The following is a 23,116-nucleotide window of genomic DNA, read 5'->3' as shown; positions in this document are numbered from 1 at the left end:
CAGTTTATGAGTAATTATTTTTTTTAATTGTCAGTATGATTCTGATCTGCGTAACGCTAAGACAACTTTATGGTATAAACTTATTAATTGGTCATGTGTACTCTTTCTGTTTTTTTGTTTTAAAACCAAAATTTGGACAAGAGTCTTGGGTCGAAGAAGTGGTCTTCAATGAGGACAGATTCAAGAAAATAGTTAATTATAAATTCTTTTTGGTAGTATATATTATATTATTTATTTTCGATTAAAATAAAAATAATTTGTGGTAGGAAGGCGGAAAAATGGGCTCATTAATATGATTTAATGATTCTTTGGCAGTTTTGAAATATAATTAATTAAGTTTCCTATTTTACAAGGAAAATATGTGTGACAAAGAGATCTAATTGAAAAAACACCTTACTATTTTTATACTCTGAAAAATTGATATTCCAGTTGTATACGGAAATTAAAAAATAGTATAGTAAATTGTTTTACAAGATTCAAACATCGATAAATAATATAATTAATTTAAGTTGAAAACCAGGCTACCTAACAATGTACAAAGAAAAGAAAAAGATAGGACAATCCCTCCGCTAGGTTTTGAATTTCATGTATTTGCAACTGTTATAAGAGAGCAGTTTCGATACGTACATAAAGCATTTCGTATTAGTAATGTCAAAATAAGGATCGTACCTTAAAGAGTGAGACTAGAAATGTATGCTTTTTTTAAAAATCCCCCTATATTCATCTCTATTCGCTATATTTGAAGGGAGAAAAGTAGAGATGAACAACTTCAAGCTATTTGGCTATTTTTATTTATTTATTTTCCTCTATACACTATATTTGAAGAGAACTATTATTCATTATCTCTATCTTTATTTCTTTTTATTATTATTTATTATTATTATTGTTATTATTATTATTATTTTTTTTATTTTTTTTTATTATTATTTTTATTATTAATTATATTATATGACATTTTATTTTAACATATTATAAGCCATATAAGACTATTAATTAAGTATTAACATAAGCATTTTTAGTCAGCACATTAGAGTCTTGTGCTATTTTGATTTTCATGAGTGTTTTTTTTAAAAATAATTTTATTCTCGTAGAAAGCGGGTTACTTTTACATTCACATATGTGAAATTTGTCAAGTGTACTCCTATAATTTGACACTCCACTCATACAAGATACAAATTTTTATTAAGAGTTTGAATACTCAACCTCTACAAATCATTATAGGATAAATGCACTTACATCATAGGGAGAGAATAAAATAAATATATAGTGCATCTCACAATAAGTCACTATATGATTTTTGTTTCTCCCATTCATGAACCTGGTTATAGTGCTTCTAGTCCTCGAGTTGAATACTCTTATATATGACTCAAAATTTATGAGCTTCAAGCTCATTGCCCTCAATGTGTTTCAGATGATTTGTCTTGTCAAAGTCTTGGTTAGTTCATCTGTAAGATTAGTAATAAATTTTGATAAATTAATATTAATGGTATATCACTAATCAATATGTTCTCACAATATTATATTTTCTACTCATGGGTCTGAGTTTATCGTTATAATAACGATTTGATACTCTATCAATAATATTGGTACAATCAGAATAATTAATCAAATTAGAATAAATAAAGTGTTTGATATAATAAAATCAATTCACCTTTCACTAGTTGAAGCTAAGAAAATACCTCAAACCTTCTTTTTCAACTGCATCAGCAATACTAAGTCAAGTGTAGTTAGTTACATATCTTGTATTTTTTATTAGACTAACAAATTTTATTTTACTTTTTATATTTGTCGCAACATGTTCACAAAATTGAAAAAAGGAGTTGCAAGACTTATACAATCAACACAATTGTATTTTATAATTTTTTCAATATAATGTGATTTGTCAAAAAAAAATAATCATATCATGTTTTATATAGTATTTTTCATTGCAAGAATGAAGTTTACCTCACCCAAGTATTTCATATCAAAATGACTACTGAATATGCTTTTTATAGTTTCTTTTATAACACATGTTAGAGGCAAAAATCAAATCATATACAAACAAGAACATTTGCAATCCTTCTATTTTTTTTAGCATTTCTCAAAAATGCAAAATTTCATTTTTCATGATGAATTTTTTTCTCATTTCATGAATCCCCACTATTTCTAAGATTTAAATATCATCTTTTTGTTTCTGAAAAGTAGTATCACTTTATTATGAACAATATTAGGTTAAATTTTTTTAACCTGTTCTCCATTTGATGAATTTTTTTCTCATTTTATGAATCCCCACAATTTCTTTAATTTAAATATCATCTTTTTGTTCATGAAAAGTAGTGTCACTTTATTATAAACAATATTAGGTTAAATTTTTTTTAACCTTTTCTCCATTTGAATTGATTAAATAGAAAAAATACTTTATCCGTCTATGTTTTCTCTTTCATCTCTCGAAGAAATTTGGCAATGTTGAAGCGAGATGATGTTGAGATCTCCTATTTTGATTTTTTCTGCACTTTTTCAAATTGAAACTTCTTAAATTGTTGATATATATACCACAAATTATAATAAATTACAGTTGAAAATAAAATAAACATAAATAAATGACACTTTACTAGTCTTACCCTTGGTGCCCTCAATCTTCAAATATTGGATTTTCCTCTGCTTTCTAGAGATCGGTAATATTATTTTAAAGAAATTTCGTAAGTAGCATAAGTTGTGCTCAACTATACGAAAAATTGCAAACTTTTGCTAATTGCAAAATGTAACATTACTTTTGATCTCAAATGTAGCGAAATATATTGTATATGGGTGCATAATAATAGTGAAACACATTGTATCAACATGCATGATAAATATATACGTATGTATACAATATCTCTATAGCGAAATACATTGTATTTGCATGTATAACAATAGTTAAGATACAATTGTATTCACACACTTAATAAGTATATTCATATGTATACAAATATCTCTATCTAACAATATCGCACGGAGTATTTATGTGTATATCAACTATAAAACCACAAATTGTCATTATATTATATAATTTGTTTAAAAACCACCACTATTTCGAATAAATATAAATTTTAATTCATTGTGTTACTTACTTAATTTATTACTCTTTATGTCCCAATTTATGTGGCACTTTTCGTTTTTCGAGAGTCAAATAGTTTAAGTTTGACCGGTATTTGCGCATGGAATCTACCATTTTTAAATGAAATTTATATATTTATAAACTACGTTGTAAGAAGCACAAGATCTAGTTGTTTTGAAAAATGTCAAAGAGTCAAGTTGCATAGAACAAGTCGTATCAACATGTTCCAGCTAATCCAATTCTAATTGGGAAAAGGTTTTGGAAATAAAAGTGGCTTATAGTTTATTAGGAGGAGTCCTACATAAAGCAGGAATTCTACACGTGAGCTTCTAGGTTTCGTGGAAAAAGGAAGCAGAGCACGATCGAGTAGGATTTCTAGTTAAGTTCGCGTCAAACAATGCTTTGAGGCGGTGAAGACAAAGTTGAGTGAGTTTTTTGATCTATAAATAGGGGGTTATTTTCATCAGAAAAATTGCGCACTTACATTGAGAGAAATATCAAAATACAATCAAGAGTTTTTTGTGAGAGTTTTTATTTTTTTATTTTGGGGAGTGCTGCGAGTTGAGAGAAATATTGTACGATTGTAGTCAAGAGTTTTTGAATACAATCAAGTGTTTTCTGAGTAGGTTTCGTTTGACAAGTTTGAATAACTTGAATAACGATAGAAGATTTAAACCTGGGGTTTTTTGTTTTGGGTAGTTAGGAATTAGAGTTTATAATTCCTTAGGTTACATAACTTTGTAATCATTGTGTTATTTGAAGGTGTTATAAATAATACAAAGTGTTGAGCAAGGTGTTATACGAAATTGTTTATTGTTAAGCTTTAAATAAAGAGGAATAAGTAGTGAGTACGTGTTCTTATAGAATTCAGGAGGGTAGAATTTCAACAAGTGGCATCAGAGCAGGTCATCTTAACAAAGTCTTATAACTTAAGATAAGATTATCATGAATTCTATACCTCCTCTTGGACATGGTCAGGGACAACACATCAACAGGGCTCCATTATTCAATGGACAATACTACTCATGGTGGAAGACAAGGATGGAAGACTTCATTCAAGCCGAAGATTACGAACTATGGGTTAGAATCACTGATGGACCGCTAACTCCTACTGTTACGGATAGTGAAGGAAACACTATACCAAAACCTAAAGAAAAACACGGAGAAGCTGACTACAAGATGCTTGCCTCCATGACTAGTTTAAAGTTTGAGTATATTGATCTCAAAAAATTCAACAGTGAACTACAGGAGAAAACCAAGCAAGTATTGCAGAAAATTCAGCAACTTGAAACCTGTAATCTAGCACTAAAATCTGAAAATATAAAACTGAAAATTCTTGGTAAAGAAAAGGCGTGTGATCAACCCAAGCATGAACATGAAGTCAATAAACTCAAAAACGACTTAAGCTTGAAAAAAGAAAAATCTAGAAGAATGAATCTTGAATTGTCCAGGATAAAAACTGATCTGGAAAGAGAAAATAAATGACAAGATCATCCATGATAGTCACACATCTGGGTAACAATACTCGAAACATCAAGGTTGGAATAGGTTATGAGAAATCTCAAAATGAAATTCCTCTATTTTGTAATCTCTGTGGTAAACTGGTCACTCCAAACTTAATTGTCAAAGAACCAGAACTAAACACACCTAAGGACCTTCTAAACAAAACAAGACTTCCAAACTGGATAAACAGAGATCTTATTCATTTTTTTTTATCAAAACAAAGGACCCAAGTTGATCTGGGTTCCTAAAACTAACCTTTAATTCTTTTCAGGAAGAAGTGAGAGGAAGCAAACAACATTGGTACATGGATAGTGCTTGCTCAAGACGCGTGACTGGAGAAACATATGTTTCTCTCACTTGAAGAAGGAAAATGTGGAATAGTAGCTTTTGGAGGAGGAAAAAATGGTCAAATAAAAGGCATCGGAAAGATAGGCAGATCAGATGAACACTCAATTTACAAAGTATATCATGTAGAAGGTTTGAAACACAACTTGCTAAGTATATCTCAACTATGTGATAAAGGAAATGAGGTAATCATATCATCAATTGATGTTAAAGTTATTAATCTCAAAACAAAGAAGGTGGTTCTAACAGGAAATAGAGATAAACACGTATATACAGTAGATACATCCTAGATATCCGATGAAAACTTAGTCTGCTTGAGTGTGATTGACAAGGATCCTTTGATATGGCACAGCGTCTAGGCCATGCTAACCATGTACAACTAAATAAACTCATCTCTAATGAACTAGTTATAAGACTGCCTAAAACAAAATTCAAATAGGCAAGAGTTTGTGAAGCATGCACTTTGGGAAAGCAAGTGAAATCATCATTTAAATCAAAACAGGTTATAAGTTCAACTAGATCCCTTGAACTAATACACATAGATTTATGTGGTCCCATGAGAGTCAAAAGTAGGGAAGGGAAAAGATATATGTTTGTTCTGGTTGATGATTATTTCAGGTATACTTGGACACTATTTCTAACCTCTAAGGATGATGCATTTGAAGCTTTTTGCTCTCTGATAAGAAAACTCCAAAATAAATTTGATAAACAATTGACATCAATTAGGCCTGATTATGGTACTGAATTTGAAAATTCAAAATTTGCTCAGTACTGCGACTCTCATGGAGTTGATAATAATTTCTCTGCTCCTAGAACCCCACAACAGAATGGTGTAGTTGAAAAAAAAATAGAACCCTCCAAGAAATGGCTAAAACAATGATGATTGCTAGTAAAGTCACAAATCAATTTTGGGCTGAAGACATAAATGTTGCATGTTACACCATAAATAGATGTATGTCGCGATCCTTGTTAGATAAAACCCATTATGAGCTATAAAAGATAGAAAACCCAACATCTCGCATCTAAGAATATTTGGGTGTAAATGTTTCATTCATACTAATGGAAAAAAACTGTTAGGAAAATTTGATGCACGAAGCTATGAGGGAATTTTTCTAGGATATTCCACACATAACAAAGCTTATAGAGTACTAAACAAACGAACATTGTGTGTGGAAGAGAGTATACATGTTATATTTGATGAGTACAATACTATGACTAACCAGAACTTGCAGGAAGATGAGGTAATCTCAGAAGCATCCACTGATAATGCAAAGGAACATGAAAAAGAAATAGGTCTCCCCATGAAAATGATGAAATCATCATCCATACTCTTAACGACCAAGAAGGGAACTTAGAAAGGGTGCCTGAAGAAGAACAAATAGAGTTAACTAATGGTCAAGAGACAGAAACTCCCAATCTGGTCCTAAAAGACTATAAATATCAAGGATCACATCCTTTGGACAATATACTCACTGATCTCACTTCTGGAATAACCACCAAATTAGGTATGAAAAATCATTGTGCCTTTAATGCAATCTTGTCTATGATAGAACCAAAAAAGATCAGTGAAGTCCTTCAAGATGCAGACTGGATAATAGCCATGGACGAGGAACGGAACCAATTTGAAAGAAGTAAAGTTTAGAATCTTGTACCTAAACTACCAAATAGAACTATAATTGGTACAAAATGGGTATTTAGGAACAAGTTAGATGAACATGGCATTATAACTAGAAATAAAGCCAGGTTGGTAGTTCAAGGTTACAATCAAGAAGAATGGATAGAATATGATGAAACTTTCACACCAGTGGCAAGGTTAGAAGCAATCAGGTTACTCATAGCATTTACAGCACACATGGAATTCACTTTGTATCAAATGGACGTAAAAAATGCATTCCTCAATGGATTACTAAAAGATAAAGTGTTTGTTAAACAACCCCCTGGCTTTGAGAAGATTGACTATCCTAACCATGTCTATAAATTTGAAAATGCTCTTTATGGGTTGAAACAAGTTCCAAGGGCATGGTATGTTAGATTGTCAAAATTTCTCCTAAGCCATGGATATTCAAGAGGTAAAATTGACAATACACTCTTTCTCAGAAATAAAGGAAATGATCTACTGGTTGTACAAGTATACGTTGATGACATCATATTTGGAGCAACAAATAAGGCACTCACAAACGAATTTGCCAACCTCATGAGCAATGAGTTTGAGATGAGTATGATTGGAGAGTTAAACTACTTTTTAGGGCTTTAGATAAAGCAAACACCTCCAGGTACATTAATTCACCAACAGAAATATGTCAAGGAACTGCTCAAAAGATTCAAAATGGAAGATGCAAAACAAATAGACACCCCATTAGCCACAACCACTAAGTTAGACCTCGAAGGAACATGTTCTGTTGTGGAACAAAAATTGTATAGAGGTATGATTGCTTCACTTTTGTATCTTAGTGCTAGTAGGCCTGATATTATATTCAGTTTAGGCTTGTGTGCTAGATTTCAAACCAACCCCAAGGAATCTCATCTCCAAGTTGTTAAAAGAATTCTCAGATACTTGAAAGGAACCACTGATTTAGGACTATGGTCTCCAAAAGTGAGTAAGTTCAAATTAATAGGATATGCTGATGCGGATTATGCTGGTTATCTAGCAGATAGAAAAAGTACCACAAGTATGGCTCACTTCTTAGGATCATGTCTAATTTCTTGGGGATCAAAGAAACAAAACTCCGTTGCATTATCCACTGCAGAAGCTAATTATGTGGCAGCAGCCTCATGTTGTGCTCAACTATTATGAATTAAGCAACAACTTAGTTATTTTGGTCTCAGTATTGAACGTGTTCCAATCTTTTGTGATAACACAAGTGCAATCAACATTGCAAAAATCATGTACAACATAGGAGAACACATTGACATTCGTCATCACTTTCTGAGAGACAATGTGGAAAAGGGGTAAATCTCCATGAATTTCTATGCCACTGATTAACAAATTGCTGACATTTTCACTAAGGCATTAGCAAGGAAACACTTTGAAAGGAACAGGTTGGAGTTAGGGATGAACAAAATCACCTAACTATCTTTGCTTTACTTACAAAACTATGGTCCAACATTACATTATATGTTAAAGTCTTAATAATCCTTATTCACTCTAACTACAAAAGCTGCAATTCTCAGGAAATTAGAGACACATGAGACTAGGACGACAGAGATCATCATTCTACAACTAAAGGTATGTACACTACACTTTCTAAAGAGGACTGAAATTCAATGACATATATCCCTATTTGTTCCCCTCATTAAATAACTTTGTCAGCTATATAAAACTAAACCGCCAAAAATTCTTAACAATCTTTCCAACTATCAAATCAATCCCCTCTCTCTCTCTTCTTCAAAAATTCCTTTCACTTCCCAATACCCTCTCTTCAAATCACTTAGCCATTTCCCTATTCAAACCCTCATTCTTCATTATCTCTCTACCAAGAACATCACAAACCAACCCCAAATTATGACTTCACCCTCCGAAAATCTCAATCTTGCCATCATACTATATGAGTATCAATAAAGTCTGTTTATCTTGCCTGACGTAGGGTAACACATCTTGCTTATCTGCTCATGGAGGATGTTTCGATTCAGGGGGAAGATGAAAATCAGAGTATAGTGACTGACAAACTGGATTCATATTATAAGAGGGAACAAGAATTGCCAAAGGTACAGGTACACACTACTTCTAGTGATGAAGGCAATACTCCACTAGCAAATATGATTTCTAAGAAACTCTATTCCCGACTTTGTCGAGTATCTGGTAAACCCACCACCACTTATGTTAAGTGGTGTCATGCAATGGCGAATCTGATTCAGGTTACTAGGGCAGTGCAACATGATCTGGATGCAACACTACTCACTAGGTCTACTAAGAATTAGACCCATGGACAAAAAAGTAAGTTTGTTCCTCTTGAAAATCCTATTGATGTTCCTGATGATATCACTGTAACTAAGAAAAATGGAAAAAGAAAAAGAACTGCGTCCAAGGAACATGTCATGTTGTCTAAATCAGTAAAGAAATCTAAGTACACTGATGATTCTGATGGGGATATGGTTGTGAGTACTAAAACTCGTAAGGCTAGGATTCTAGCATTTAAGAAAAGAAAAGTGATTAGGGGTAGGGTTGTTATAGCCATTGGGGGACATGAAATGGGTGAATTACTTTTACTGTTGCAGGCACAAGGTTGGGCTACTCTGTTTCTTCAGGGAAATGGACAACGTAAGATGGGTAGGAAAGAGACGATGGAGTTTTACACAAATGTTATTGGGTCTGCTTCTTTGATTTCTAGCAAAGTAGGGGTAGTCTCTTTTACTTTAGATGCTGAAGTTTTGTCCCAAATACTGGGTGTGCCAAATGTAGGATGGGGTCACTACGTCAAGCGAGCTTGGCTTCCTTTGGAAGGATTGCCATCAACTCTTGAGATATTGCGTCGATTTGCACATGATCCTATGTTTGAGGGGTACACTAGGGTAGATAAATGAGTCATGCTTCCTTTACACAAACTTTTTTTTTGATGTAGTGCATAAGATCCTTCTTCCTAGATCACAGAAGCGTACTAAAGCGAATTATTTGGACCTTACTCTTATGGAATTATTGATTTCCAAAGTTCAAATCAATTTGCCTAAATTAGTTATGAGTCACATTTACAGGATTTATGTGCATGATGATAAAGATCATGGACTTGGATATGGATTCTAGTTAGGAGAAGGGTTTAAGTATTTTCGTGTCCTTGTTAAAGAATGGCAAGAACAAACTACTAAGGATGTGTTGGGGAAAGTAGACCATGTTGTCATACCTGCTACGTCTAGGGGTGCTAATGATCTTGTGCAATGCTTGAAGGCATTGTTGACTACGAAGGATGAAGAAATTGTTGCTCTTAGGATTGCACACTCAGCTGCCATGGATCAACTGCACATTAGCTATGGGCTTGAGCATGCTGGGTTGGTTGAAGAAAACTCTAGACTCAAGGACGAATTGGCTAAAACTCAAGCAGCACTGGAGACAAAGCGATCGTCAAACTCACCTCATTTAAAGAATATTGTTGATCTGTTTGCTAAGGGTTCTCCATCCCCCTCTTCTTGTGTGCCACCCTCTGTGTAGACATACCTATCTGTGATGTGTCATGTGTTTTTGAAGTCCTTTTGAAGTTGTAATGTGCTTTACTAAGTGTTGTGGATGATGATTTTTTGTTGCTTTCTTCTTTTGTGTAACTAATGACTAAAGTTTTGTGGTTCTTTTTGTGTTATGGTTTATTTGGTTATTACTGCTTTGCCTATTTTTGTCTGATGTCAAAAGGGGGAAAAACTACTTGCATATACACTGCGTACACATGCGCGTCCATGTTATTCTGTTCAATGCAATATAGATTCAAACACAGAAGCTTGAATAGTTTGCCATCATTCAAAAAAGGGGAATTTGTAAGAAACACAAGATCTAGTTGTTTTGAAGAATGTCAAAGAGTCAAGTTGCATAGAACAGGTCGTATCAACATGTTCCAGCTAATCCAATTCTAACTGGGAAAAGGTTTTGGAAATAAAAGCGGCTTATAGTTTATTAGGAGGAGTCCTACATAAAGCAGAAATTCTACACGTGAGCTTCTAGGTTTTGTGTAAAAAGGAAGCAGAGCACGAGTAGGATTTCTAGTTGAGTTCGTGTCAAACAATGCTTTGAGGCGGTGAAGACGAAGTTGAGTTGAACAAGACTTTGAGTTTTCTGATCTATAAATAGGGGGTTATTTTCATCAGAAAAATTGCGCACTTACATTGAGAGAAATATCAAAACACGATCAAGAGTTTTTGTGAGAGTTTTGATTTTTTATTTTTGGGGAGTGCTGCGAGTTGAAAGAAATATTGTACGATTGTAGTCAAGAGTTTTTGAATACAATCAAGTGTTTTGTGAGTAGGTTTCGTTTGACAAGTTTGAATAACTTGAATAACGATAGAAGACTTAAATCTGGAGGTTTTTGTTTTGGGTAGTTAGGAATTAGAGTTTATAATTCCTTAGGTTGCATATCTTTGTAATCATTGTGTTATTTGAAGGTGTTATAAATAATACAAAGTGTTGAGCAAGGTGTTATACGAAATTGTTTATTGTTAAGCTTCAAATAAAGAGGAACAAATAGTGAGTACGTGTTCCTTTATAAAATTCAGGAGGGTAGAATTTCAACATACGTAAAATGTACTATCAGTCACAATAATTAATAATTAAAAATGTTTAAAAGATCTATAAAAAATTTACGGTCAAAGATAGAATTATTTGAATTTCGAAATCTAAAAAATGTCACATAAAATGAAACGGAAGGAGTATTACATGCCAAAGGGGCTTGACAACGTCTCTAGCTCCTACCGACTCCCTTTGCCACCCATATTATATATTGTTTGACTCTCAATAATTTCCAACTTTATTTATTGCATAAGTTTGATTGTTCAATAGCTTTTGCATCACCACTTACGACATAAACCAAAACCACTCAATTTAATGTTGTACATTTTACATAAGCCTATTTGACCTTTGCTTTAATTATGTGATTGTCATACTAGTCCAAATGGCCAATATAGATTGCATAATTTGACCAAAATTTCTACAAATTCAGACTAATTAAGACAAGCATCCCTGTGTCATTTTCTTTTACTAGGTCATCTACAAGTATATCTACTTTTTCCCTTTTTTTTCTATTTGAGTTTGATTTTTTGCACCCTAATACTAATATAAAACAGTTTTTATATTATCAGATGTCCTAAAGTATAATTATATTATTGTTAGTTGTATGAAATTATACAAGGCAGATTATAACATGTCATGTTATATTACATTGATATATAATATAATTTTTTATGGTATCAATTCATACGTGTTAACATTTTCTTTTCAACAGTTAATATAAGTCAATTCATTTCTATTTTTTCCTGACATTTGAAGAATTTTGTATTCGATAGATGTGAATTTACTAGTGCAAGTATGAATATGTATTTCAGGGAATATTAGTGAGGGTTCGATTCTCATCTTGTAATCTCCTCTTTCATTTCTCTTTCTGCTACTCTCAATGCTTATTTAAAATAATAAAAGAATACATGTATGTATTTTATCAAATGTGTATCGATGAAAAGGACTATTTTTTCCTTCTATAAATACTTTCTTGCACTGATATTTACATCAAACTAAGCTAATTAACCTTATAAGTACAATTTAAATGAATATACTATGATAATTAAGGTGATCAATATATGTACTCCCTTACCTTACATTTATTTATTTGATGTGCACATAAATTGTAGATAAATTTTTACCACTTTTTCTTTCTCCTCCTTTTATTTTTTAAATTGAAAATTTTACCCCAGTAATTGTTTAACCTAAAATTTGTCCATTAGGTCAACCAATTAAATTTATGAGATTAAGGCCACAAGCAAGATGATTGAGCCAGATCCGGTTGATACCACACCAAATAATTTGAATGAAACAATAAAGATTAAAGACATATAATTCTTATTCATCAAAGTGAGCAGATGGATAATCGTGCTACAATTAATGATCCTGCTACAATATTAGTATTTCTATATGTAATTACGTATAAACGTGTATATATAGATAATTTAAAAATGGTGGAAAGAGGAGATATTTATAGGACAATCTAAACTTACAAAACTTTGTGCACCCCTCTTCCACACGTTTTTAGGATAAGATCATGATTATTAGACGTGATAAGATGAAATTCTGAATATTTCGAAGTTTGAAGGACGTCCCGAGGTATTTTCAATATAGGTAACCCAACTTGGGACCAAGTTCTTAGCCACATGAGAATTCTGCAGTCTTTGGCCAAGATGGCACCGGCTAATTTGGGGTTGACTATGAATTCTTTCTACACTTGCCACGTATTCGATTAATGAGTCTACAAGAACATATCTAGTGTACAGAGACGTTATTCATACTTTGTGAAGTAGAAAAATTGTTTCTAATAGACCTTGAATCAAGGAGAAATATATCAAAGCAAATCGGAGAAAAAATAAAAGCGAAAAAATCTTGACAATATACTTTAGAAAATGCATGATAAAAATGAATTACTTCTAATTACAAATAGTAATATAACTATCTTCACTTAATAACCTAATATAACAAGATTTTCTTTTTAAAAAAAATAGCCAATTAGAAAAACAGGGGTTTTCAGAGTCAAATTTTAACGATATAATAATATTTCTAATTATATCTATAAAAATTACTGCCACATTCTCTACGACGATGATGGATATGATTCATATGAATAGTCGATCAGAAACGGAGCCAGGATAAAGAGTTTGGGGTTTTAAATTTTCTTTAAAATCGTCAATCAGTTTTGTTAGGGGTTCACAAATTAATATACATATATATTTAATTAATTTTCTAATACAAATACAGAATCTATGAAAAATCTACTGAATTCGTCCCAAATCCACGAACCCCCATTTAGCTTCACTGTCAATACAGTAAAAGTAAAGTGATTTTGTTTTTTCCAGAACACTTCAACTGACTCATTTTATTTTATCTTGTCGTTATTTAACTTTTATTTCTTCTAAAGAAATAAATAATTTATTGACTGTTTTTTATAAATAAAATTTCTCATGTTCAAGAATCTGAGTTAGCAAATTGTACAATATTTGTTTGGGTTGTGATCACAAAATATTGGATAACGAATCATAATTAATTCGATAGAATCATAGAGGGATATGTTTGATATGATCTCCAATTTTGTACCATTCTTTTTGAATTTTCAAAATTATTAAAATGTTAATTTCAAATGACTTCTTCAACTAATAAAATCTAAAAGAAAAAATAAAAAATTATCATTAATGAATAACGAGAATTGTTCTCCGTTTTTCTTCAGCGAATTGTCAGCATTCTTTAATTTCCAATTTTCCAGGCTAGAAATGCAAGGAATTAAAGATATGAATAGAAGAATATATTTAGATCAAAAGATGGATGAAGGGATTTTTAGATATTTTTCTATCGTTCGGGTATTTTTGGCTCTTTTCCGTTAGAAAAAGGCTAAAAATATCCCTGAACTATAGTTTAAGGTCTAAAAATATTCTCTATCTATCTTTTGATCTAAAAATACTTTTCTACTTATCGTTTTGATCTAAGCATACATTTCCATTCACCTTTTTAGCTCACTTATACTCTTGTGACTAACGAATGTCTCTTTATTTTGTTTTATTTAAATATTTATTATGTGTCATTTTCTTATAGGATGAAATAAAAACCTCACCTTTATTAAATTTTTGCATAATTTACTAAGATGCATTTCTCCTAATAATATGTACCGAGTAAATATTTATTTGCATTATGTATTATAGGGATACAAAATCAGCTGATAAAATTATGGTTTCATTACAAATTGTTCACGATAAAAATTATTCTATTTTCCTTATTTTGAAACAACCATTTAAAAGAAGAAGATTTTTTATCTATTTACGTAGTTGAAAGATACTGATGTGCCAAAATTATAATTACAAGTACATTTTTGAAACCATAAGAGGTGGGGTGGGGATTAATTTTTACTTATTTTTGAATAATTCATCATATTTTTTACACGTTTTCGGCTTTTCCTTACGTATAATATGCATATTTGCATAACATGGCTGGACTTGATAAAGATAGTTTTTTCGGGCATAATAAAATACTCCTTTTCTTTAATTTATTTATTATTATTCTACTTTTTATTTTTAGTTTTTCCATTTTCTTTTAGTTGTTATACCACACTTTTTATGAATTAATTTGACTAATTTTTAAAGCTAAATTAAATTATACTAAATTGATTTTTTTAAAAATAAAAAATTAATATTCAAAATTATACGAAAAGTACTATATACAAATAAATACAATAAATTAGTCAAAGTTCATATTGTTTGATTCTTAAAAAGAAAACTGTGACAATTAAAAAGCAACGGGGGAGTAGTCTGTTTCAAAAAAATATATATCTTGTTTCTTTTTAGCAATTCTCAAATTCTAACTCTTGACATGACATACATGTTTAAGATTATAAGATTAAAAGTCAGTTTGATACATTTGATATATATTTAATTTAAGATCACATGATTCAAAAATTTTCTTTATTTATTTAAATTCTATATCAAATTAAAATAAATTAAATAAATTTAAACAATAAAACCCTATTATATTTGTACTCACATAACCTGGTTTGTAAAATGAATGCTACCTACCTTTCACCGGCCCAGTTGACTTAACTGAAAAGATGAATATTGGAGTAGTCCTTTTCTTAAAGTAAATTGAAAATGACACATAAGTATATTCAGCGGCTAAACATTTTTCTATTCTCTTCTCATTTTTCAATAAAGTATTTCGGGTACGTTTAGATTGACTTAAAACATTATTAGTTTTTAAATTAAAAATTAAAAAATTAAATTTAAATGATTTTTAAGTCAAAAAATAAAAATTAGAGAGAGATCTACTTTTGATTTTTAACTTTTTAAAAGTCATTTAAAACTTATTTTAAGTTGTCTTTAACCTTGTCAAACACTTCCAAAAGCTAAAAATAACTTAAAAGTAGATTTAATCAACTTTTAAACCAATTCAAGCGTGCTCTAAGTTTGCCATGAATTCAAAATAATAATTTAAAAAAATATCTAAATAAAAACATATAAAATTTGAGACAAAAGAATGTTAGTACCAACTACCAAATAACGGAATTACTCGATATTTCTATTAACTGAAAATAACTAGTACAATTAAAATTGATGAAGATAAACAAACGTTGTATCAAACACATTTAAAAAGTTGAGATTAAAGACGACAAGATTTATGAAGAAAAGGGGTAATAAAGGTGACATGTAAAACATCTGTCTAAAATGTTGCAATACATTTAAATGTGAAATTCAAATCCTAAGAGCGGGGTTTGTCCTATTTCACTTAAACTTGTGAATTGTTTTATCTAATACTCGTTCAATTTCTATTTATATGTTACGATTTTAGATTTTCATGGTACACTTATTTAGTAATCTCTTAAAGTCAATCTTTTTATAAATGAACATAAATAATTTATTTTCATTAATTAAATTGACTAATGAACATGAAATTAATCATTTAGGGGTCGTTTGGTGTGAAGAATAATATCAAATAGTCCTAGAATTAAATTATAATATCACTTAATTTGTGTTTGGTTGATAAGTCCGGGATAACTTATCCCTGGATTAATAATTAGTACCGGGGTAAGTTATCCCTCCCTTTGGATAGTATAGTAATCCCGGGATAAAATAAGTAAATGACAAAAATGTCTCTTTCAACCCTTTTTATACATCACATTTTACATTCATGAAAGACATTTTTGTAAACAAATAAATTGATCTTAAAATTTGTTAATTTGAATACAACAACCAAATACTCAATAAAAAATAATCTTATCATAACATATCACATCATAACTAATCCAATCATAATTAATCTCATCATAACTTGAATTCAAACCAAACGACCCCTTAGTTTTTCTATGTTGATCAAATTCATACTTTCAAGGTTAATAACTCGCAAGGATAAAATAGAAGAATAGTGTAATTTATGTATTAGTTTTGTGAAATGACAAGTACTATTACGGACCATATATTTATAGTAGGACGACATATAAATAGGAACAGAAGAAGTATTAAGGAACATCTACTTTTACTAAGGAGAGGGAGTACATTGTTTATATTTACTTGTCCACAATACTAAAAATAGTTGTTCAACAATACTTGTCCAGTTTGGAAAATTAAGAGATAATTTACTCTTTTATCTCTATTTTTACCTTTGGTATTAAATACTACGTATTTAATATCTAATACATTTTTCAAAACTTTAAATTTAATATATTTAAAGGGTAATATAGTAATACTACTCCTATTATTAATTGTTTCTTAAGGTATTTGCCAAGTTAATAGTGGAAAATTATTGTTGGATAGAGGGAGTAATACTATTTCTTTTGTTTCAGTTTATTTGTTTGATTATCATTTGATTCAAAATTTAAGAAAGTAAAAAATACTTTTGATCTTATGGTATTAAATTAAAGATATGTAAAATGTATTAAAATAAATCAAGAACAAGATAAAGAGAAAAAATTATTCTTTCATTATAACCCTCAATTTGGTTTTCACATGTACAAACCATTAAATACATAACGTGCGGAATTTAAGAAATAAGTACATGTCTCACTCTTTGTTTCTCAAATAGAACAAAACTTAAAGAGAAGGAAAAGAGGATCCGCCGGGATGACAAACAACTACCTTTGAAGTCCTTCACGAGCCTTAGAAAAAAAGAAGAAGAGCGATTACGCTATATCGGGCTCGATACCTACACAAGTGTAGAAGCAAGAAGTGAGTACCAACAATACGGTACCCAGCAAGCAGCCTAATAAACAAGACATCTATCTAGAAATCAAGTACCCCTTACACTCCAACTGAACCTCCTGCATAGAAATCATTCCAACCTAGAAATTATACAATACACGGCTCACAAGTATCAATATCCATAGTTCAATAGTCGCAATCAACGAACTAAATAAGTCATCTCAAAGTCACATAGTTTAGTCACATGCAACAAGTATATCAATGACAAGTAACAAGCAAGTCACGCATAAGCATCAAATGCATCAAGTCACAAGTCACAATAATCAATCTCTCGTCGGAACCATTTTCCATCAACCCAATATAACTATCTGAAACCATTTTCCATCGGCTTTATATCAAATCACTAGCTGAAATCATTTCTCATCGACACAATATTACTACCTGGAACCATTTTTCATCGGCTTTATATCACTCGCCGACAAAGACCTCGACATCATAAATCATCCCATGTCTCATCACGATGTTCAACAATCAATGCACGCAAGCAATATCACACCACATAGAAGAAGCAACAATTCACACAATTCAAGTCCACATCCGTGCTTTCAAGCATTTCATCAATCAATCAATAAGGTTCACTACAAGACAATTCACATCATCATGTTCATCACAAAATATTTTTTATTTATTTAAATATATCAAGTGGACAATTAAACCCTTCACCTCATCTTCATTACTCCCAACACACAAATAACGAATGAAGTACAAGAATTCTACTAGAATACAAGGTTTAGGAGATCACTTGCCTTAAATCAATCATTAATCACTTCAAGAGTTGATTCCTCCCCTTCCAAATGACTTCCAAAGCCACACAATCTATACACAAGCAAGTAATCACAATCACTTTTCGAAAACAACAATACCCATAACAATTCTCTTGAAAAGTGGGTCAATCAACACAAAACTCAATTCCAAAAATAAGGTTTGAATTCAAAATTTCATATTTGAAAACATTACTCAAGGCTTTAGGTACTCATTCAGAAAAATCATTTTGATAAAGGACTCAAAAACAATTCGAAATCTCTATTTTAGCTAAGAACTTGAGTTCTTGAAAAACCTCGTCATTTATCAATAAAAATAAAGTCCATAAATAATCAAAGGAAAATTAAGATTTAGGATAATGAAAGCTTACCCAATTGATTTAGCATAAGAAATCCTTTCAACAATTGTCACCAAGGGTTCTCCATGCTCAAAATGAAAAATGGGGCATAAACCCCAAAATTTGCAGGCCGAAAACCTTTCTAGGTATCACAAAAGCGACTGCGAACCCCACTAAAAATGTGGTTCTCGCAAAAGTGAAGCCTCCTACGCTTAAGCGAAGGTCACTTAAGCGGTTGGACCTTCGCAAAAGCGAAGCATGCAGCACCAGTAACTCAGCCAACTCTCAAAACATCGAAAGGACCCTCGGGATTCTTTCTGAACCCCATAAACACAAACCACATATGCAAATCAAATATACTCGATGTACTAGCCTCAATGAAACCGTCAAAACAGGAATTTGAGGTCTCCTTGACCCGACATCCGTGAAAACCACAAGAAACTAACTCACGCCTAAAAAGGCTAAAACAAGCTCGAGACCTCTCAAAAATCAACCAAGACCTCCTCTAGACCTAAAATCATCCCCCGAACCCAATGGAACTCTCGAAATTTCGATCCTAGCATCCAAACTCTGAAGGTTGACCAAAGTCAACCCAAAGGCTAAATTTCCACAATTTCACAACTTAGGACCTCAAATCCTCAAAAAGACTCGGAATCTCAAACCAACAACTCTCACACCTCAGATTCCACATTCCGGGACTGATGAAATCGACAGAATTCCATTCCAACACTCGAAAATCCAAAAGACTCCAAAAATCACTTTCTTAACAATATTAGTCTTTCAAACTCATAACTTACAAAATTCTCAACTTCTAATTCCAAGATCAAAACCAGCTTTTCAAACTCAATCATAAAAGACTCGGACTCGATATCGGGAGGGCAAAACGGTAAATTTCATGAAAAATCCAAAAATGACCATTCAGGTCATTACAAAAAATTTCCGCTTCTTAAAAAAACAAAAAACATAAAAAAAAATTGAAAACTAAAATATCTCTTCCATATATACATATTTATCAATATATCCCTTATTAATTAATTACGATATCCCATAAATTTGGTTAAGTTTCATTCATTTTTTATAAGTAATAAAAAAAATTATTTTATGTTTATATATCATTATTTTATATCTTATATTTTTTTTTTTTACAAAATTAGAAATAAAAGTGACAACAATGTTTTGTAGGATTAAAAAATATGAAGGACTTTATTTATTTTTGTGGTGAATTTTTCATATGTAGTGATTTAATATGTGGAATGATTTTTAAATTTATTTTGCTTGATATTTTTAATTATTAAATCATCAAGCTAATATTTTATTTATTTATTTATGTATAATATTGACTAAAACTTTGAACATGTACATGTCAATTTAAATTTAAATTTTTGTATTAGATATTTAAAATAGCTTCTCTCTATATAAAATAATTCAAATATTAAAAGTACACTGATACTTGCCCTTTTTAGTAATTTGACTCTCAAAAACACTTTTTAAAAAAAAGACAATTCAAACACAATTTGCTTATCAAAAAACTTTCAAATGAATTAGTCAAACACAATTTTTTATTTTTTATTTTCAAAAGAACTTTTGCAAAAGTTATATACAAAAAAAAAGTTTTTCCAGAAATAAGCAGTTTTTAGCAGTAATACCAAAGATCTTTTAATCTTATAATTTTAAACATGTCACATAAAAAATTAAAATTAAAGAATTATAAAAAACGGAAAGAGACATCATTCTTGAATTGAAAGTAGTTGGATACGTTTGAATATTTCAGATTCATAACATCTTCCACCCTCTGAATCAAGTGAAATAACTCAATTTGACCTTAATTGGTTTTGATTACTGATTGTCAAACGTAAATGGTCCAAATAAGAGACAACCTTTTACCTACTTCACCATAAAAATAAAACATACTAAACCAAAAGTCGTTGCTAAATCCAAATTGATTAAGACAAGTATATCTCTGTGCCTGTTTCTTTAATTACTTGGTAGCTACAAATATATCTAATTTATCTTTGTCATTTTAAAATGATCCAAAGAAAGTCCAAAGGTTTTTAATTATATTGTTTATACAATTTGAAGCTTTTATATGAACTAAACACTGGCAAACGAAAACTTGCTACAAGGGTATGTTTGGCGGGGAGCGAGAGAAAATATTTTTCAAAATATATTTTAATTTTAAATTTTCAATGTTAGGTTGGTCAAAAAAATTTTAAAAATTCTAAGTTTCTTAAAAAATAAGGAAAATGACTTTCCTAACGAAAAGTAGGAAAAACAAGTTATATACGTGACATTCCACATTAATTGTTTTTTTCTCGCCCTCTAACACACCTCACCTTCAGCCCCACCTCTATAGCTCCTATTTCACGCCACCCCCGCTCTCATCCTCTATCCCCATATCTGTAGTGATTGCTTTATATAAAATGTTTTTTGGAATAATATTCTTTGCTTGCTTGCTTACAAACATAAAAAATAAAAAAAATAACGTGTTAATAGAGTATATACGCTTTGAGGTTTCCGTGACTGCGATCTGTAACTTTGTATGTATCGATGACATTATATTACATTCAACTCTTCTTGTTCTCTCCACAATGATGGCTATGTGTCAAATAAAATATAATTGATTAAATTCTACTTAATCCTCTAAATTAACATTTTGAGTTTGAATATTAATTACACCCTCTTTACCTTTGAAATGTGGATCAAATAACCTCATTATTCATATCTAGGGTTTCAAAATGGAAAATAGTCATTGTTATGACTTCTCTTTTCTTCTAAGCTATATATATAAAAGATATGCAATATGTAGTATAGTGAATTTCAAAGCCTCATTTGTCAGTGTAGAATATATTTCTTAAAAGCTTCAAATTATTAATCATAGTTCTATCCTTATTTCACTGTGCTACACATATAATTGTATTACTAAAAAAGTTTTACTTTAGTTAATGAAGGATTAGAAATTCTAGGCAAATACATTCTATTCTGAAAGTTTTCCTAATTACAAAAATCTCGGATTTTTTATTGCTTTCGGATATATTTCTTGGTTGTCCGATACATTACATATGATACATTACTTAATGAGACGGATGCATCCAAGGGGGATGGGGATGTATGTGAGAAGAGATGCGTGTGTATCCGAAGGGGATAGGGATGAGAGGGGATATGGGTGTATCTGAGAGGGGATAGAGATGTATCTGAGAGGGGACATGAATATATCTGAGAAAGGATTTTTGTAATTTTTTTAAATTGTAGGAAATTTAGAGATTATGATATCTTAAGTTGTGTATTTATGTAATTTTTCATTGGAAAACTTACATAAATCCCATACATTTGGGGGACTAATTACATCATATCCCAAAAGTTTCCCCAATTACAAAAAATTTGGATTGCTCTCGGATACATTCCTTGGTTGTCTGATACATTTCAAATGATACATGAGATGTATCCGAGAGGAAATTTTTGTATTTTTTTTAATGGTAGAAAATTTTAGAGATTATGATATCTTAAGTTGTGTATTTATAATTATTATTTTTTTTATGATTTTTTTCAAAATAACTCATTGCACTTATATAGTCATATTTTCATTTTTCACGTGCATATCCAAAAAAAATCGCAACAATGTTTCTACACTTGGTATACAATATTATACATGAACTATAAACGATGCATCAATCATATATAATACTAGTATATAGTAGTGTATAAAATGTGTTTATATACACTTTGACACTATTAAGTATTATATAATATTATATAAACTTGTATAAAATAGGATTTCGTCTTCTCCGAAACTCCATCTCAAATGGATTAATTTTTTTTACCAAATAGCTCTAATCTTCATCGAATAGCTTTAAAATTATTTAACCACAAATCAATCTCAATCACCAATTTGTGGAAAATTTAAGCAAATCACAAAATCTATTTGTGAGTTTTCAAGCTCTTGGAAACTCCAAGAATGAAGTTTTTATTTTTTACGTTAATCCACCCAATAATGTATACATACATCTTTAATGATAAACATGAATATCACTTTCAATCAAATTTTAAGCTTCAAAATATTTTTAAAAAAATCACAATCACAAATTAAGAAATAATCATTTTTCCTCGAAGTATTTTCAAGGGAAAATTATGAAAAAAAAAAGTAAATATTTAGCATATATTAGGTAATATAGCTACAATTTAAGAAAACTATAATTCGCGGCTACGATTTTCCCAATTTTTGCTATTCGCTTGATTTGTATAATTCGTCTGATTTGTATAAATCCAGAATTTGTATAATTCGATTCCTTATTGTACAAAATCCAGAATTTTGTATATGCTTATCCTAGTTATTTGTAAAGGATTTATAAAAATTCATAATAAATTACCATGTTTGTATATTGGCAAGCTAAATATACAAACGGAGTTCTGAAAAATTCCTAAATGTATAAATATAAAATTTGTATATACTTACCCTATTTGTATATTCGCAAGCGAAATATACAAACAGGCAGATATAAAAACCGCAACCTCCATAGCATGCCGAACTATAGCTATGGAGCGCAATTATCGAAACTATAACTATAAAGCCTTATTATGTCTATTATGTTTACTATTTCTAAAATTTATACAAAATGGACTAATAGGGTAAGATATAAATATATGGGCTCATAAATTTGGTTACAAGCTTGGACCAAATGATGCCGATTGAC

The 23,116-nt window shown here is 30.6% G+C and overlaps 2 protein-coding genes across 2 annotated transcripts in view; both read right to left on the bottom strand.

Annotated features, from left to right (window-relative positions):
- The window catches only part of LOC125809198 (gamma-glutamylcyclotransferase 2-3), a 1,073,903-nt gene that overhangs the window by 362,307 nt on the left and 688,480 nt on the right, over window positions 1-23,116 (bottom strand). The window lies entirely within an intron of this gene.
- Window positions 1-23,116, bottom strand: part of LOC125809206 (uncharacterized) — a 226,957-nt gene that overhangs the window by 131,914 nt on the left and 71,927 nt on the right. The window lies entirely within an intron of this gene.

The sequence above is a fragment of the Solanum verrucosum genome, unplaced genomic scaffold (genome assembly GCF_900185275.1).
Source record: "Solanum verrucosum unplaced genomic scaffold, falcon-dt-bn FXZP01000062.1, whole genome shotgun sequence".
NCBI classification, from domain to species: Eukaryota; Viridiplantae; Streptophyta; class Magnoliopsida; order Solanales; family Solanaceae; genus Solanum; species Solanum verrucosum.
The sequence above is the reverse complement of the archived record's forward strand: the minus strand, read 5'-3'. Positions and strand labels throughout refer to the sequence as shown.